The following is an 8,298-nucleotide window of genomic DNA, read 5'->3' on the forward strand; positions in this document are numbered from 1 at the left end:
ATAATAGATAATTTTGCCAACAAAAAGGAATTTTTTGAAATGAGAACAGTACCTACATATTAATAGCATAATACTGTTCTATTTTTTTCAAAAATTCTTATAACAGGTCAATGTATGGTGTGTCCATTTTTATTTTTATATCATAATTATTTATATTTAAAATTAATAAAAAAGGCTACGAATTATTACTTTTATTTATTTATAAATAAATATATATCTGTTTTAATTATGTTAACCTTATTTTGTATAAGTAAAAGTGAAATTTGTAAAACCACTATTGAAAAACCAAAAGATCCCTCGCTCCGCTCAGAATCTAAAATCAGACATATTTGTAAGACCAAAACATTTGACATTCCACTCAAAAATTAATAAAAATTATTTAAAAAATATAGAATTATACGGTTCAATAGGATCGGAGTAATTGTTTTTTCGATAAAAGAAAATATAGTATACATTATAATTTTTGATATAAATCGTATTTGCTCAATATGGCATAATATACTATACGACTATCGATTCAAATATTGCTTATTATTTCCATTACTTAGGGAAAGAATTATAAATAATATTCACAATTTAAATTTTATTTAATCACCTAATATTTAATAGAAAAGTACACAGGTGAGTAGTGACTTTGACATTTTTCTTCATATTTAACAACTAATTGATTAATATTATTGTCAAGATCTTCACTTCTGAACAACTAAAATGGAAATAAATTTACATAAATATTCAATAGATATTATATAAACTATAACAAAAACAAATCTTACCAAAGTAACAAATTCTCAAATTAAAAATGATCCAATCATTACTTCTTCATGATTGTCTTGAATGTTTATGTTGATGACATGAACTAGCTTATTGCCAAAACTTTGAATAGTTTCAAAATCTAAACATATAAATATGATTTTAATTTTTATAATAATGATACAATTGCCAATTCAAACATACACTCAAGTACTTGACCATATACTCTATCTTCACACTTAATGACTACAGTGAATTGTTCATTCCTATGTTGAAATCTTTCTGGATGCTGTTTTATTCGCAATATTTCTATCCAGAATATTTAACAAACCATTTTTGGTGGCTTGGCGTGGCGCGTTGGCTTCTACCAGTGCTACAACTACTAGCAACCGGATGGGTGACCACACGGGTTCATACTAGTTAAAAACCTTGCCACACTTACACGTGTTTGCTACCTACCATAACAACCGTTAATGTGAAAATAATAACAAGAACGATTAAGAATTTGTTTGACAATATAATAATATATTTAATAAATAATATCACAATGATAAACATATAAATTATACATAATATTATTTTAAAAAGTAAATTCAAATAACTTATAAACAATTATTTTTTATATATTACGATAACCTACCCTACAGCGTATACATAGTTACATAATTTTTATATATGTCAAAGAAATGCTTGTATTACAAATACTTATATTACTAATGAAATGGGTTTATAACAATAGCTAAGGATTGAAAATTGTAAACAAGGCTCTTAGGATCCACGTAAATAGGTTAATAGGATAATTGAATTATAACAAAATAATAATAAATCGAAAATGATCAGTCAGCCTATGATATTACTAAGTATATTTGATGATATTATTGTGAATAAAGTAATTTATATATAACCTATTTACGTGGAGCCTTGATTTAAATTTTCAATCCTTAGCCATAAAAGTTAAACATTTTATACTTTTTTAACTACAAAATAATTAATAAATTATAAATTTGATCAATGTTGTCGAAATTTGAACTTTAAATGCTTATAAAAAAAAATTGTGCCTATGTATTTTTAATATTTTTCAACTGCTATTAGAACGATATATCAGGAGCCTTATATTAATTTTTCACGCTTTTTTACCCAACACATAACATTTTATTGATATTTATAGAAAAAAAAAACTAAAAAAATTCAAAGCTCAAAAAAATCAAATTATTTTCAAAATTGTATGGTGTATAGAAAATGCTATTATATAACCATTCAGTGAAATTTTCAAGTATCTACAATCATTCGTTTTTTAATTACAATAAAATAAGAAAACGGTTACATGAGAAATCGAGTGAATATCAAATGTTGTAAAAATATGAATTTCAAACGCTCATAAAAGTTTTAAGTTTCTTATAGACATTTTTTTTTGATAAAAGTAGACAAACGTATGAGTAATCTTATATTACATTTTCAAATCTTAGATTTAAAAAAAAAAATTTTTAGGAATACTCAACTCAATATAATTTTCTAATTTTCGTAATTTTTCCGTATTTTGTCAAAATTTGAACTTTAAATGCTTATAAATAAAAACTGTGACTAAGGTTTTTTAATTTTTTTCATCTGCCTTTAAAACTATAACATAGGTGCCTTTTATTAAATTTTTCAGCATTTTTACTCATCAAATAAATTGTATGGTGTATAGAAAATGCTAATATAAACAATCAGTCAAAATGTCATGTCCCTACGGTCATTTATTTTAGAGTTACACCAAAAACCATATTATTCTTTTTTTTTACTCGTCGCTTTTGAAAACTACAGGGAAATTTTTACTTTTGACCCCCCCAAAGTACCAACTAGATTCACTTTCCTATCAGAAAAGTTACTATTAAAGAAAATTCAAGCACTTTTACTGTCTTAAAAGGTGATGACAGACACAAAAAATAAAATAATAAAAATAAAAACACACATCATTGTAAAATCAATACATTCATCGCTTCGCTCCGAATCTAAAAAATATTTAAACAAACAATATCGCAACAGTATAGATAGAGGGGGGGGGGGGCGAAGCATGTTATAACCTGAAAAACAATTTAAGCTTGATTAATTATTATAAATACAATTTAATTAGATACATATATTATCTACTTTTATTAAAATACCAATATACGACTATATACGCTCTATGGCTAACATAACCTATATAGGTTTTAACAATATATTTTATAAATTTAGTCATGATTAGGTAATTTTTAATTTTGTAATATAATAATTTTGCTTGTTTCTAGTTGTTTTTCACTAATATTTATACGATTTAACTGATATGGTTGCAGTTATATTGTAACCAGAAATTATTAATTAGTTGATATAATCCAACAAAAACAGTTGCGGCGGAACTGTTTTTTTTAGGTGTCGGAACCTATGCGGTCGGGACAGTAGTTGCGGTCGGCACCTTTAGCGTGCCATTTGCAGTCAATTTATTTCTATCTACCTGACTATAAGATTTGTGTGCTAAATATAATATTTTACATACTATATACTTAATTTATGCTAATAGGTATAATATAATACTTTTTTACTAGAATTGATATAGGTAATTATATACTTGTCAATCACAAATCACTGTACTTACATAAAGAACATACCCTAATTTTTTTTTAAATCTAATGACAAACACAAAAATAAAAATTAAATTAAAATAACATTTAAAAATTTTAAAAAAAATTTGAAAAAATCTTCATTTCTAAGAATAATGGTATAGGTTTTACGTTTTTACTCACATCATTCAATAAATTATGATCAATTAAAAAAATACCTTGGGTCAGGCTCATCGTAATTGCATATCTTAAATTTTATTTTTGAAATTTATTTTACATATAAATATGTGGTTTTATGTTTTTAAGCAGATACAAGTATCATAATTTCAATATAATTTTTAGTTTTTTAAATATTAAAAATCTTAAAACAGATATATTATTTGAATTTTTGTTTTATGCTTATAAAATTTAAATGGCAATGACGCGCCGTTTAACGAAATTATCACTCTAAAGATTTATTAATATTTAAAAAACTAAACGTTATATTGAATTTCTAAACCTTTTATCGTTTTAAACACATAAAATCATACATTAATAGGTAGACTAAATTTCAAAAATAAAATTTTTGGTTGGTAAATCATCGTGTGAAGCGAGGAAATAAATATATTTATAAGGTACAAAATAGATAAGTAGTATATGGATGAATAAAAATAACTAATATTTAAATAAAATATGGGAAAATTAATATTATATCAGTGATGTGTATTGCTTCAGTTATTTAACTATATGTCTATATAACTCACTTAAGTGATATTGCTTTTTTTAAATAAAATTATGTATGTTATAAAAAAAAAAAATGTATTTAATAAATTATTATATTATTTTGCAGATTTCTGTTGTCGTCATATAGGTAGATAGAATATATTATATTTATTCTTGCAAACTTGATTGATCAAATTGCCTAAAAAGAGAAAATTATCATGCAAAAATTAAAAATTAAAAATCGAATAACAGTGGATAACGGTCTAGATAACTATAATGTATGCGTTAGATTTAATAACATATAATACATTATACTTTAATTGACTGTTCGTTGGTTTTCGTCATTCCTTCCGGGAGGTATTTAAATAAAATATTTCATATTTATAAATAATATATTATATTTTCGTATCATATAACATAATATATCTATTATAGTACATAAGTTTTTATATTCTATACTCTAAAAGTCTAAACAGATAAATAGATAATGCGTACAAACTTTTGAATAGTTAAGAATGTCAAATATTTTTTATGAACCTTTATGCCAAAAAATCACAGACCTTCAACAACTATATTATATTCATAATGAATAATGATGTACAAAATGAAAATTTTTTGTATGACTTTTAGAGTACGTACAACGAATACGCTCCACTATAACTTTTATAATATGATATAATTAGGTACCTACAGGGACGTAGCCCCCCCCCCCCCACGAAATGTCATCGACGACATTTTTTTAGCATCTGAGTGGAAATTTAATAAATAGTAGGTAACCTAACTAAGTTAAGATACATTTGTTAAATAATAATCATGATTGTCCTTTATCAACTGACTAGATCGTAAGTTTTATCTTTTATTGTTGCACTAATCGTATCGCGTATAACATTTAAAGCAAAATATATTATACGATACTCGCCTGTCGTCAGTCGATGTTTGTCTACTTTCATATAAACGTACCTACGGTAAATTTTATTTCGAGTCTTTTTTGGCGACCTTACCAGTACCTACAATTGAAGTTAAACGATCATTTTCAACTTTAAAAAGAGTAAAAACACTAATTCGAAACCAATTTGAAATTACCGTTTAACAGGGCTGGACTCTTATTTTATCTGCTGATTGGGAAATATCAGTTTCACCAAAAGACGGGTTGAATATTATAATGGCAAAATCAAAAAGAAAATTATTATTATAAATTATAATTTTATTATACCTATGTTATATTTTATACCTACATTTTTTTTTTTTATTCATACGATATTTATATTTATTATAATACAATAATTATTACTTTATAATACTTACATATTATTTCACCCATTGAATAACAAAAATATTTTTTTATTTTTACAATATAATATACACACTATAGCATAATATTCTGTACGTCATTACGAATTTAATTTTTTCTTAATTTATAAGAGTGTCTAAAATTACTTACTATTATTTTTTTTTTAACTCCCCCCCCTGGAATAAAATCCTGGGTACCTATGCATAATACTATACAAAATATATTATATTTATTGTAAATATAAAATACTATTATTATATTATAATATTATAATGATATTAGGTATATTATATTATACCATTATAATCAGGGCTTGTAAACGTTATATTTGACAAAAAATGAAATTAAATTTGTAAACGTAATTATAACGGAAAGCGATAGCCAAAAATAATTAAACACTGCAAAATACAACATAACGCAAAACATAATTTATAGAATATCATTGAACAAATAATATTGCAAAACGAAATAATTTAAAATTTATTTATTTAAAAGGTCTATTGGTTTCTTAGAACATTAATTATTTTATGCAAACAATCTAAGAATTGATTAAAATATTATATTCCATACCTAGTCTATTACCTACCCACATTAGTTATTATTTTTAAATTTAATGGGTATTGACACAATTTTTTAAAAAAAAACGATAAGCGCATAACTTGTATAACGTTTTTGTTCTAAATAACGATAAACACAAAAATTTTTAATATTTTTCATTTCTCATGTAACAATTTTCTTATTTTATTGTAATTAAAAAACGAATGACTGTAGATACTTGAAAATTTCAGTGAATGTTTATACATGCGTTTTCTATACACCATAAAATTTGAAAATAATTTGATTTTTTTGAGCTGTTTACGGACATTGTCAGTTTTAAATTTTTTAGATTGTTTTTCTATAAATATCAATAAAAATTTTTTTGTTGGGTAAAAAAGCAAGAAAATTGAATATAAGGCTCCTGATATATCGTTCTAATAGCAGTTGAAAAATATTAAAAATACATATGCACATTTTTTTTTATAAGCATTTAAAGTTCAAATTTCGACAACATTGATCAAATTTATAATTTATTAATTATTTTGTAGTTAAAAAAGTATAAAATGTTTAACTTTTATGGCTAAGGATTGAAAATTTAAAACAAGGCTCCACGTAAATAGGTTATATATAAATTACTTTATTCACAATAATATCATCAAATATACTTAGTAATATCATAGGCTGACTGATCATTTTCGATTTATTATTATTTTGTTATAATTCAATTATCCTATTAACCTATTTACGTTGATCCTAAGAGCCTTGTTTTCAATTTTCAATCCTTAGCTATTGTTATAAACCCATTTCATTAGTAATATAAGTATTTGTAATACAAGCATTTCTTTGACATATATAATAATTATGTAACTATGTATACGCTGTAGGGTAGGTTATCGTAATACATATAAAAAATAATTGTTTATAAGTTATTTGAATTTACTTTTTAAAATAATATTATATATAATTTGTATGTTTATCATTGTGATATTATTTATTAAATATATTATTATATTGTCAACAAATTCTTAATCGTTCTTGTTATTATTTTCACTTTAACGGTTGTTATGGTAGGTAGCAAACACGTGTAAGTGTGGCAAGGTTTTTAACTAGTATGAACCCGTGTGGTCACCCATCCGGTTGCTAGTAGTTGTAGCACTGGTAGAAGCCAACGCGCCACGCCAAGCCACCAAAAATGGTTTGTTAAATATTCTGGATAGAAATATTGCGAATAAAACAGCATCCAGAAAGATTTCAACATAAGAATGAACAATTCACTGTAGTCATTAAGTGTGAAGATAGAGTATATGGTCAAGTACTTGAGTGTATGTTTGAATTGGCAATTGTATCATTATTATTAAAATTAAAATCATATTTATATGTTTAGATTTTGAAACTATTCAAAGTTTTGGCAATAAGCTAGTTCATGTCATCAACATAAACATTCAAGACAATCATGAAGAAGTAACGATTGGATCATTTTTAATTTGAGAATTTGTTACTTTGGTAAGATTTTTTTTTTGTTATAGTTTATATAATATCTATTGAATATTTATGTAAATTTATTTCCATTTTAGTTGTCCAGAAGTGAAGATCTTGACAATAATATTAATCAATTACTTGTTAAATATGAAGAAAAATGTCAAAGTTACTACTCACCTGTGTACTTTTCTATTAAATATTAGGTGATTAAATAAAATTTAAATTGTGAATATTATTTATAATTCTTTCCCTAAGTAATGGAAATAATAAGGAATATTTGAATCGATAATCGTATAGTATATTATGTCATATTGAGCAAATACGATTTATATCAAAAATTATAATGTATACTATATTTTCTTTTATCGAAAAAACAATTACTCCAATCCTATTGAACCGCATAATTTTATATTTTTTAAATAATTTTTATTAATTTTTGAGTGGAATGTCAAATGTTTTGGTCTTACAAATATGTCTGATTTTAGATTCTGAGCGGAAGGAGGGATCTTTTGGTTTTTCAATAGTGTTTTACAAATTTCACTTTTACTTATACAAAATAAGGTTAACATAATTAAAACAGATATATATTTATTTATAAATAAATAAAAGTAATAATTTGTAGCCTTTTTTATTAATTTTAAATATAAATAATTATGATATAAAAATAAAAATGGACACACCATACATTGACCTGTTATAAGAATTTTTGAAAAAAATAGAACAGTAATATGCTATTAATATGTAGGTACTGTTCTCATTTCAAAAAATTCCTTTTTGTTGGCAAAATTATCTATTATATTTTCTATGTTCATAGTTTGTTTTCTTTCAATATTATTCTATAAAACTATACTTGAATGTCTATCTTGTCTGTTTGTGTTACGTAAATATTTTTTTATAAGTTGAAGCTTTGAAAATTATTGCTCAGGTGAGGCATATATATTGTTATAGTACATACCGATA

General features: G+C 24.1%; 2 pseudogenes; one reads left to right on the forward strand and one right to left on the reverse strand.

The window, feature by feature from the left end:
- Positions 1-602: 602 nt before the first annotated feature.
- Positions 603-3,563, reverse strand: LOC132934164 (RNA polymerase II subunit A C-terminal domain phosphatase SSU72-like; annotated as a pseudogene).
- A 686-nt stretch (positions 3,564-4,249) lies between these two features.
- Positions 4,250-7,534, forward strand: LOC132934173 (RNA polymerase II subunit A C-terminal domain phosphatase SSU72-like; annotated as a pseudogene).
- Positions 7,535-8,298: the final 764 nt, after the last annotated feature.

This window comes from Metopolophium dirhodum, chromosome 1 (assembly GCF_019925205.1).
Source record: "Metopolophium dirhodum isolate CAU chromosome 1, ASM1992520v1, whole genome shotgun sequence".
Taxonomy (NCBI): Eukaryota; Metazoa; Arthropoda; class Insecta; order Hemiptera; family Aphididae; genus Metopolophium; species Metopolophium dirhodum.